Raw genomic sequence first — 12,794 nt, forward strand, 5'->3', positions numbered from 1 at the left:
GAAATAAATTAGTTATTGATACCTTAGAAACGCAAAGAATTGTCGAATGACCATGTTAAAATATATATATATATATATATATATATATATATATATATATATATATATATATATATATATATATATATATATATAAATATATATATAATTTATATATATATATATATATATATATATATATATATATATATATATATATATATATATATATATATATATATATATATATATATATATATATATATATATAGAGAGAGAGAGAGAGAGAGAAAGAGAGAGAGACAGAGACAGAGAGACAGGGAAAGCGCAACGGAGTAATCAACCTGAGAGAAGTTTCTAAGATAACATGCGAGTTCAAAATCATATGATTTCAGGAAAATAATTACAGTACATATAAAAACCTGAGAAAGTTTTCTTTCATAATTTATCTCTTGGAGTTCTGAAACATTATCAAAAGACAAAGGTACTGAGGAAGCAGCTCCCGTCGCTGTCTTTGTAAAGTGTGAAAGACAGAAGGAAAAAGGATGGTTGAATACCTGCTAAAATAAAGTCATAGCAGGAAACTTCGAAAATCAAAGGCAACAGAAAACGAATTCTAGTTTTCTGTTTCATAATATCTTCTTTAGATTCTGGTTTCAGCAATAAATTACATATTTGATGGCTTTAAAAACACTTTGCTTCTTACTGTATGTAAGTGAAGATCAATATTTTATCATAAATAAGGACGGATAAAGCATTATTCTATCATAGACTAATCGGTAGGAGGATATGAGCATATTTCTCTGAACTGATGGTGTTTAATAGGTTAAAAAAATTTATTCAGGTTAGCTTAACAACAGCTGAGTGATTTGCTTTTCCATAAGTAGAGACTGTTAAAGAAGAGGACCATTATGTACAAGCTGATATGGTAGCAGATATATATTCCTTTGTACTGAGAACATTGTTTACATAAAAAATGTATACATTCCAATCAATATACAGGCATATTTTAGTTTCAGAAATTGCCATTAAATAGCAACGTTAATGTGTAAGAAGGGTAATGAGGAAGAAAATGAATATAATAATACTTGTACAAGTATTTTTCGTCCAGAGCTTTACTTTTTGTCTTTTACTATTCCATATATACTTATTACATTACCGATCTACATTTTCAGAATAAATTTTATAATTATGGCGCACAGTACTTTGTAGTTCACGAAGCATATTAGAACAGCGGATTTATATTAATTTACTCAGTCTTCCTCTTGTTGACCTGCTTTAAATGACAGCAATGTCTTTGGTCCAGGATATCGTTGAGGCTGTTAGTTCTGCCTCTACTCAGACACATTTAAAGAAAAATAGCTTTTCTGAAGCAATAATGAACAGATTGAAAGAGCCCCAAATATTTATACACTTTGTCTATAACACTCTTCTAAAAAATATTAACTCACAAATATGACAAAACTGAACAAGATGAACATTAAGACCTGATTATTGATGTTCGTTTTATGTACTTGATATTATTTAGTTAGAAATATGTAGCTTTATTTCTGATATCCAGTGACGTCATTTTGCTAAAAATAAAACTTCAGAAAATTGATCTGCATATCCATGGACACTTCATGATTGAGTTCTACTCCAACTGCAAATTCGATGTTCTGTGACTATCAAGTAAATCAGCTGGAAATTTTCTTTCTTATAGCAGAAGCCAGAGATCCAGAACTCTTTGCTCCTCTTCTGCGAAATTCTGTAACAGCAAAATACCATCTGTCTGAAGAAGAAAAAAGGAGATATATATAAAAAGAGAAGAGAGAGGAAAAACTATAAACTATATGATAGATGACTAGTCATCGGTTGTAGGTTCCATGGCACACGAAATATAGGCGAAAAAAATCTAGACTGAATTAGCCAAAAAGAATGTATATGTTATCATGAAAAGCTAACCCCTTCAGATCTCGAAAACTTAATCTATTTTTATTAGAAAATTAATGTCATAACTCATATTCTTACAACTCATATTAAAATTCATCCATTTCTAGAGTCTAATATTGGCTGAAGAGAGTTTCTTATGCCTTAATCGTAGCTCTCAATTACACATTTTACAATTTTTTAGTTGGTAATTTACTCATGAACAGTACCCCAGGCATTGCTAGACGCTAGTTACAAACCCGGCGGGACTCAGCTATCGTTTGTTGATTTTATTTCTCATTAAACTTATTACATTCTTACTGTATTGTTCGGATTTGGGAACCTTAAGCTTAAAAGTAAAGATACTGAGTGACGAAGCTTCCCATGAAACTTCTCTCCTTATTCCTGAGTCTTTAACCATCAAACAACTGGTTCCATCACTGAACAGTCAGTCTTCCATTGGTCACCTGTGTATAGCATAAAATGTTTCTTAATTCTCTGGGAGCTGCTCTTGGTCACTTAGTCTCCTTACTTTTCTGTTGGTTCTAGTTTTCTTTCTGTTTATAGCATACATACCTAACCTACTTACATATTGCGGATTTTTTCTGAGTCATATTTAGTGATTCTAATTGCTATAACGTTCACATTAAAGCCCTGCTGATGAAATCTTACTTCAGAAGTTCTCCACATAGAAACTTAAATCATGCGGCATATATTTTTCTTCCGCAGATCCATACTCCGCATACGACTTTTTAGAAGTATATATACTATATATATATATATATATATATGTGTGCGTGTGTGCGTAAAACATGGTTTAGTTTGTTTCAGAGCCATAGATAGAGTTTGCAGTGTTCGCTGTATAATATGTAATCAAGAGAACATGCAAACGAAGTAAAAATTCAGGAACAAATGTTTTCCCATATTCAAATCGTGCGTCCAAATATAAAAGTTCTCTCACACAAAGAATTTCAATATTTCAGAGCTGACGCTCCGAATTGTATTTTCAGTTTCGTCATTTTTGGAGGTCCTCTCTTGCTAATTATCGCTTTGCCAAAACGTTTCACATTAATGCAAAATAGATTGTAACTTTGTATTTTTTTTTTATCAAAGTATAACGCCCGGTGAAATTTATTTTTTCAATACTTTCTAGCAGTGAACATTTCTGTGTAGAATTTCATTTTACTAAACTGTTAGTGAATTTTCAAGTAACTGACAAATAAACTAAACTTCATGTTGAGAAGAAGAAAAAGAGACTGAAATCATCGCAAGTCTCGATTGTTTGAAATATATAAATACATAAATCTATATCATCTTACAAACTAAGTCAGTAAAGAAAATGTTGGCTTATGAGTGGTGTAAGTGGAGATTCAAAAACGAATGATTCAGAATAAAATACTTTCTTGGAGAGAATGCAGTCTGCAGTCTATAGAGTGAGAATTTTGAAGATTTGTTGCAAGTGTTGGATGGAATAGACGCAGAGCTTATTGATATAAGAATTGAAGGGGTTGGTATTCATTTCTGAAGAATTGTGGAAGTGATCAGCGAGAAAGGCATTTAAGAGACTAGAGACCTGGGAAAATATCAGGGGCTGATGGGATCATGAGTGACATGGTGCAGTATGGTGGTAATATCATAGCGGAATAGCTGACTAAGGTTTGTAAGGTACGTTTGAATGAGGTAAGACTCGATACCTATGGCCGGGAGGAATGATTTTTTTCCATAAGTGTAAGGGTGTTATTGGTAATTTTAGAATTGTAGAAACAAGAATAAAATAGCATTCCATTTAAGTTATATAGCAGGGATTTGACTGAACAAATAAGACAAGTAACAATAGGAGTGACAGGTATTGTAAATTCAGGCTGCACACTAAAAAGAAGCTGTGATGATTAAATGTCAGATTTAAACACACACACACAGGCACACACACACACACACACACACACACACACACACACACACACATATATATATATATATATATATATATATATATATATATATATATATATATATATATATATATATATATATATATATATATATATATATATACATATATATATTATGTGTGTGTTTTTCTGTCTGTTTGTCCGTGAGGAAATCCTTAATAAAATGAATGAGAATTCACTATTATTTCATCATTTTCTCAGTTATATAATTCTAGGTATGTTTTGTAGTCTTTGTCCGACATTTACATTTATCTATGGTTAATATATATATATATATATATATATATATATATATATATATATATATATATATATATATATATATATATATATATATATATATATATATATATATATATATATAAGGACAAAAGATTGTATAACGTGCCTAGAAGTGAATGACTCAGAAAAGAAACAAGGTAAAAACAATTAGGAAACAATAGCGAATTCTTATTAAATTTATTTATTAAGGATTTACATTTAAGACAGAAACCGCCCGGTGAATTTCGCTGAGAGCAACGAAAATGGGATATTATTCCTACAGACTGCTTCTTGAGATTTAGATTTTAAGGTCTTGCATACTCCCGTATGATTTTTTTTTTTTTTTGCCATCACTGATTAAATACGTGCTGCATCTAGTATATGTTAGATTCTAAATCAGTTTAACTGTAATAAACGTATATATTATTCTAATTGGTACCTCTTTTGTTATTATTACTTATATGCAGGTAGAATCCAGCTCAGGCATAATATATACATTTTATGCATTTCTTATAGTAATACCTACTTATATATCGAATAAATTCTCGGCTCTTATCATTAAAAGCTTGTGTTTTTGCGTGTTATTGTACCAAATAATAAGGCAGACGAAATAAATATTGTGCATGTGGATTAAATTGAAGCTAAAATTACTTCTTGGGTCCTTCAGCTATCTCATAATTCTGTGCAGCCTGTGAATAAAGAATTCATTCTCAAAAGCTAATTAGGACAGCTGGATAAATCAGAAGCAGTTACTCAACGAACTCGCTTGATGGGGTGTTGATCATCTTAGCTGTCAAAATGACTCAAATAGTAACTGTGACATACCCATCAAACATTATCACATTGTTATACCAGAGGCGATTTGCTTTCATGCTTCAGTACTTATTTAGTGTAGTAATATATAGAATTACATAAAATATTACAATGCATGAGTTTATAAAGATTCTTTGGCTATGAGAACATCATGTAATCAGACGATAATATTTTCAAAGGAATGATGACTTCTTAACGATACACAGAAATTATTTCATTACTAAGGCAGTATAATGATTAGTTATTTTTGGCAATGTTCCGAAACTCGGCCTCAGAAAGTTAACCTCATACTTAAAGTAATATTTCACCGTAAGATGGCTGTAACTTTAAAAGAATAGTTTTAATCCAAGAGGTTACTTGTTCATTAATAAGTGTTCAGAGCTTAAATAAAATTAATTGACTTTATTTCTGACATAATGACAGAATTTTCTAAAGGCTATTTTGACTGCTTGTATATACTACTTGTTACTACAACGGCAGTAGTCCTCTGTGCACTGATTATCTGATGTAAGTGACTGATGTCAACCTCAAGGGATTGAAGCGTTGCTGCTGCTTAGTGGGCATCATCTCCCGCAAGAGGTTCACAGCCCCTAACTTTGCACTCCTTCCAACTTCCCCCAGAATATCCCTGACATTATAAGCACTGTCCATTTTGTAGTTCAGCACCTTCCATTAATCTAGTTTCAAGTTGTTTCAACCATAGGAACTGTCGAAGGACGCATAATCAAACAACGGTCAATGTCTTTAAAAGATAGTTATGAACAATCTTTATGTTTATTCCATAGAGAAGAAATCCACAGAGAAAAATGGAAACTCGTCTTGAATAATTAGACTGGTTTCTCATTTTTAGTGAAAGAGAAAACGAATCTGTCTTCTTCCTTATTCAAGTAAATGAACTTTTTTTTTAGGATATGATTTATTTCCGTCTCTTATTTAAGAGTAAAGTCTGTCATTGTCTGAGGATGATCGCACACATGCACACTGCAACTTGATGAAGAGTTAGAGGAATTTATTTCTGGTGATAGAAATTCATTTCTCGCTATAATGTGGTTCGGATTCCACAATAAACTGTAGGTCCCGTTGCTAAGTAACCAATTGGTTCTTAGCCACGTAAAAATAAGTCTAATCCTTCGGGCCAGCCCTAGGAGAGCTGTTAATCAGCTCAGTGGTCTGGTAAAACTAAGGTATACTTAACTTTTTGTATACCTAGATGAGTATATATTGCTAGCTGAGAAAAACGATAGTAATCTAATACTAACTAGAATGTTAATGAACACATTGTAAGTGCTTACAGTTTCTATAATTTTTTTTTTTATTTTAGAGTAATACTTAAAACAAGTTCACTATCAAAATCATATAACAAAAACTACGGAAGGTTTTAGGAAATTAAAGAGGAGCATTCCTTTATCAGTGTACCAAACCTGCTATAAACAAGTTATTACTCCAAACAGTGGAATTATGGGGTAACTAATAACAGTAGCGTTGACCTTAGCAAGTTATTAGGAAGGATATTTCAAATTTTATTCATTTCTGATATAACTGTTCAGAACGGTTATTTTTCCTCTGGTTCTAGCGGCTTGATATTTCTGCTAAAAGAGGAGTTTCAGATGATGAGGGACACAGAATCTCAGTCGAAAGAATCTGATGTCTTTGTGGAATTTGGTTTTTATATTTCTTAGGCTCATGTTGCTCATTTTTCAAATGATCCTTTTCGTAAGGGATCAATCAACCAAAGTTTTGTCCCCATCTGCACAGGAGTTACTGATTCATCAATCTTGCACATCTTGCTCAGTGCAAATATGGAAGAAATCTGGCACTTCCGATTACTATGCACTAAAAGCAAGAGCGAAGAAACGTAAATAAATACGGGGTATATCAATATTTTTCGGGAATAAACAAGAAGAACATTTATATCATCATATTGACCTGTATTAAATACCAGGATTCTTATCTCAAACCATAACCGGTGAATTAATAATGTTAAAATGGAATAAACGATATTAAAAGTATATTGGTTTTAAGGTATCTTTAACGCTTAGTTATTTACGTTAATTACAGAAATGCAAATTATTCATCAAGGTATTTAAACATACACAGAAATAATTGGGTATATATATATATATATATATATATATATATATACACACACACACACACACATATATATATATATATATATATATATATATATATATATATATATATATATATATATTAAACATATGAGAAATCAAGATTAAATCTTTGCAGGAAATCCTTCTACCAGAGAAATTGGTCGTATGAGGAAAAGGTTGTGGGAATGGTGAATGATCTGGGAATTTCACTCTCCCTTGGGGTCGTTACCGAGGCGAATTCGAAACTCGAGATTTCATCGATATTTTTCCGAATCTTTCTAGGGAAAGGATTTATATTGTAACGCTTTCAGCATTACTTAAATATTTTCCCCTTGGAATAAAAGTAAAATAGAACGAAATACCTTTAGTAACATAACATAATGTCATTATTCATCAATAGTCTGCATGCAAAGTACCCATAAAAAAAAATTCCAGACATTCTATGAACTGTGTCTCATAGTTAGGTAACAAATTCACTCTCCTGCGGAGTAGGAACAAGAATATTACCGAAAGACGACAGTAAATGGAGTAGCTATGTACATACATACATAATACATACACATATACATACACACACACACACACACACACACACACATATACATATATATATATATATATATATATATATATATATATATATATATATATATATATATATATATATATATATATATATATATATATATATGATTATTATCACTTTTGTACGTGATTCATTTATCACACATTACCACAGGTGAAAAATAAGAAACGGGGTGTGGGTCCTGACCGGTTTCGACTTTATTTCCAAGCCATTGACGAAGGACTGATACAGAGTGTGAGACGTCACAAATATATATACTACAAGAACAGTACTGACGAACATACACAACCGTTATATATATATGTAGAATCTACTGGATATGTAATTCTAATAACCACAATGCCCTCTTAACTTCTCGAATTCTTCGCGCTTTTTTGGATGTGCTTGTAACTACGAAGCCGTACGTCCAGACGCAAGAAATTGAAAACTGTGACTGCCGGTCGCGGGATACGAACCCGCGACCGGCAGTCACAGTTTTCTTGTGGTTAAGGCAACGCGGGTTCGTGTGGACCGGCAATCAGTCTTCAATTTCTTGCGTCTGACGTAATGGCTTCAGAAGTTACAAGCACATCCAAAAAGCGCAAGAATTCGAGAAGTTAAGAGGCATTGTGGTTATTAGAATTAGAATTACATATATATATATATATATATATATATATATATATATATATATATATATATATATATATATATATATATATATATATATATATATATATATATATATATATATATATATATATATATATATATATTATAATTTCTCTCTCTCTCTCTCTCTCTCTCTCTCTCTCTCTCTCTCTCTCTCTCTCTCTCTCTCGTAAATATCCCTGATCATATATATTCGGTATCGATAATTTGAGAATAAAGTGTAAATCGATTTCGACTCAACTGTGCATATTCCTGTACATTGAGTCAAAATAAATGCAATGTCATCTGCCAGGTTTTTGGCTATATTAAAGTCATGATTCATAGAAAGAATTAATTGTAATATGTATGCGTTTCAAAATAAGATATCTCACTGTCATGTAAGATTCTGGCCTTGGATTAGCAAAAAAAATAAAATAAAATAAACAAATAAATAATAAAAACATTCCTTAGGAAAAAGGTTATTGTAACGTAGGACACATAAATATCGGAAAAATATACTCTATTCCGCATATATAAAAGTCCTACCTGATTCTCTGCTTGAGTATTCAAATATGGTTTCGGTAGTCCCCCCAAGAGCAGTGATTGAGTCAACATATTCAAAGTTGCTGAAATGGATTTGTTATCTTGAGTCCCATCAAACTCATCCCTTTCCGGGATTCAGTTCTAAACGTGAAATATTTTAGTTTTTCTCTCAGACTGGACTGCATTTTTTTTTTATTTAACATATATCTCATTTTATAGTTTTCAGAGTTATAATCGTTCGTAGACCTGCTCTAAGATATGACCAAATCGGGAATAATTTGAAATTGGGTTTAAAACTTTCAGTTACTAGCTCATTTGATGTACCCGGTGCTTTAGAAATTCTGGCTATTCCGCAAACTTCGCCTAGAGTCACTCTACAGGAGTAATAAGGTATAAGATGAACGGAAAATGAGATATTACATATTTTATTTTCAGTTATCAAGAAAAACCACATCAGTTGATTAATCTCTCTCTCTTTTTCTCCCGCTCTCTCAATTTGGCTTTTTTTTTTTTTTTACATGAGTTAAGTTACGGAACCAGTATCCATGAAGTCGACATTGTTAAGGAAAGAGCTTTTCCCTCTGAAAATAGCTTTCCATTTCCTAAACTTTTAAGAAAGTGCTGTGATACAGGTAAATCTGAACGGATTTCAGGGGTCTACATTACGGGACTGTGAAGGAAATTAACCTAAAAATTTATAATTAATAATGAATAATTAATAATTTAACGTAAAACTCAGTAACACGTCACGTCTTAGTAGTTGGGTGTTCAAACATATTTCACTCTCTGATAATGCTCTTCCCAGCGCCATTCAGGTTCCCTGAAATTTTGTGCACCCAGTACTATGTACCAAGGTCTCTGCAACTACCTTCTTCTGACATTTTTACAAGATCTTGACAGATGGAACCTATTTAAAGGAAAATAAGATGCTAATTAGGGTACAGGGCCTAAGCCCCTGCCGAATGCACATACTTTTAGGATGTCACGATATCACATTGACGTATAATGGAAAAATGTCATCATCTCCTCCCAATGTAACAGTCTGTCGGCCTCCTTTGTGATTTAGTTCTGCCAGCGATCTTGACCGCACGTCATTCTTATACATTATTTTTGAAGTGTATTTCGGTTTTGTACGCAAATGTTAATTTCTTCCTCAACCTTAAACCGTTTCCCTTGGCAAATAATGGATACATATATAAATTACCACGTGCACATCGTCATGCTAACGCAATGATCGTCATTAAAATATGTTCAAATGAACGAAGAGGAATAATATCATTCTTATTGTAATAAAGGGGCATATATTTCAAACTCTTAACACTAATCACTATGACTGCATCAATTTCAAACCAAAAGGAAATTGTATGAGATGAAATCTCAAGATTCTCTTTATGATATATTTACGTGTTTGTTACTTTTGAGTTTGTTTTGTTAATTTCAATGACAATTATTATTTTCAGTTATATTTTGTTTATTCGTGATTCGTAATGTTTTCTCAATATATTTACCTTCAAGAAATTTTTTTATATATTTCCTTTTAATGGCATTGAAATGGATCTGGGTGCCTGAACTTTTGCATGAAAAAATTAACCCATTGTATATTGGAAAGGTCAGCCTGGAGAAAACGAGGTCATTTGTATGCGCAATCAATTGTTTCGTTCTACTGCTTTTATTTAGAAGATCAGGAGCCGTTCATAGGTTTTTGTAATTAATGTTTCATTTGTAACGAAGCTTATACAAAGTGGAACTGTAATTAAAAGCTTAAAAATGTCATAAACATACGAGAATAAAACATTAGTGCGGAAAGCCTTCGCGCTGTCTCGTGGGGAAAATAAGTAGTAAAATATGAGAATATATTCAGGAGGGAAAATGCTCATTGCTTTCGTTTTATTTCGCTGCAAAGTACAAGTCTGCGGGATGTTGACAGAAATGGTCGTAAAGGGGATAGGAATAAGTTAATTTTTTTCTCTCTCTCTCATCGGAATACGTGTTTGTTGCTTTGACTCAACTATTCAGAATTTGTTTTATTTTTTTTCTTTTTTTCATAACTTGATGGTCTTAAAATAGTGGGGAAGTTGTTCAGTTTCATACATATGTGATGAGTAATAGATTTAGCCAATGGTGACATTAAAGTTACCATTTAGTATTTCTTTTCTTATATCTTAAAAGGGCAAAGAAATCGAACGAAACTGGATCAGTTCATTATAATTATTCCTTGAATTCAACTGTGTATTTTCAGCTTAATCAATGTTGCTAAATCCGGATCTATGCAAATAGCTTTAAGATACTTAGGGAGTTATCAACTAACTACATTATTATTGAAAAATAACCAGTTCTTTAACGAGTTTTTTTTTTCGAACACGAAAGTTAATTATTCCGTTTCAAAAAATTACTTATTTGCTCTGAAAAGCGTATGGTATACTAATGGAAATAATTTTTTATGAGGTTATTTTCATTTAGAATAAATGCAGAGCTAATTAATAAAAAAAAGATCTGCTTTGATTGGAAAAGAGATTATCCTACATAATGGAGTGGGACAATGTAGGGTGACGTTAATGAGACTTGCTGTTATTAATTTATTTACGTAAACAAACAAATAAATAAATAAATTATACATTCCAACCAGGATTTCCTTATATTCTATCGTAAAGTCATCTTCATCTTCTTGCTTTACATGAATTACTTCGTTCCTTGTTCTCAAGAATCTACTTATTATAACCCTTCTCCATCGTTTGTTCCTCGCTCTTTATATCTAGTTACACAATATCTGGTAATCTCTAGTTCAATATCCAGTTCGTATTATTAATCTTTTATAGAAAGAGAATTCTCTTTCTTCTTCCGTGTTCCCTAAATAAGGTAACGTGGTTCCCCTTAAGAGAGTCTGCCATCACCTAATATGCTCAATGAACAGTCCTGAGTAATATAATGAACTCTGTAACTCCTCCAGTTAATCATTCAGCACCTCACAAAATAACCTATTAACCAAGTGGCACAGGTTTTTTAAGACAAGTAAAATTCTGCACTAGCAAAGAAAAAGGAAGATTAATAGTCTAATGACACAAACACAGTTATAATTGTCGGGACACAAATGAAAAAAATTTCTTAAGAAAGCTGTCTCAGCTATACTGGACGGACTGTGGATGTGAAATTATATATTCTTATCGTAAATAAATGGTATATTTGTGTATTAATAAATCATTTTCTCCAAGTAATGGGTCCAACTTCCGAAGGGGAGGAAGAGAGAGAGAGAGAGAGAGAGAGAGAGAGAGAGAGAGAGAGAGAGAGAGAGAGTCAAATCAAATCAAAACAAATCAAAAACTTTATTTCCATTTTACAATGGTTATTCTACATTTCTCTCAAAGGATACATCAATACAATATACAATAGTAAAAGTACAAAATCATTTAATCATCGACAAATTGTCAGATCTAAAAGCTCCTCAGCACAGCAACTACATACTGCTCTTCCTTCTTTAAAAAGTACATCTAACAAGGTCTCAAGATCGTAAAAATCTGAGTACGTAAGTACTATTCCAGTTACAAGGTAATAGATTAGTGAGACCCATAACAAAACACAGCACGATAAAAACCAAGCAAAAAACGCCGGTCAAGACTAAAAATCAGGAGAAAAGCAAGCCACTTGTTATAAATAAATTCTTGTTTAATTAGTCTTATTGTAATTTATTTTCAAGGAGGTATGATTTCAAATTCTTTTTGAAAAGCTTACTTGAAGGCGCATTCTTTATATTAGTTGGAATGTTGTTCCAGACCCTTGGTCCTTTAATCGATATTGATTTAGCTCCCATGTCAGTAGTTGTTCGTCTTACAAAGAGGTCGCTCGACTGACGAGTGGGTCTTCCTTGTGTACATTGCCCACGGTAGGAAACGTGAAAAGCCAGTCGGGAACTAAATGATTGCAAATTTTATATACAAACAAACAGAGGTCGAAAAGTATTTTAGTTTCGATATTCATCCATTGTAGCTCCTTAAGGATTGGTGTCACATGATC

The sequence above is a fragment of the Macrobrachium rosenbergii genome, chromosome 45, assembly GCF_040412425.1.
Source record: "Macrobrachium rosenbergii isolate ZJJX-2024 chromosome 45, ASM4041242v1, whole genome shotgun sequence".
NCBI lineage: Eukaryota > Metazoa > Arthropoda > Malacostraca > Decapoda > Palaemonidae > Macrobrachium > Macrobrachium rosenbergii.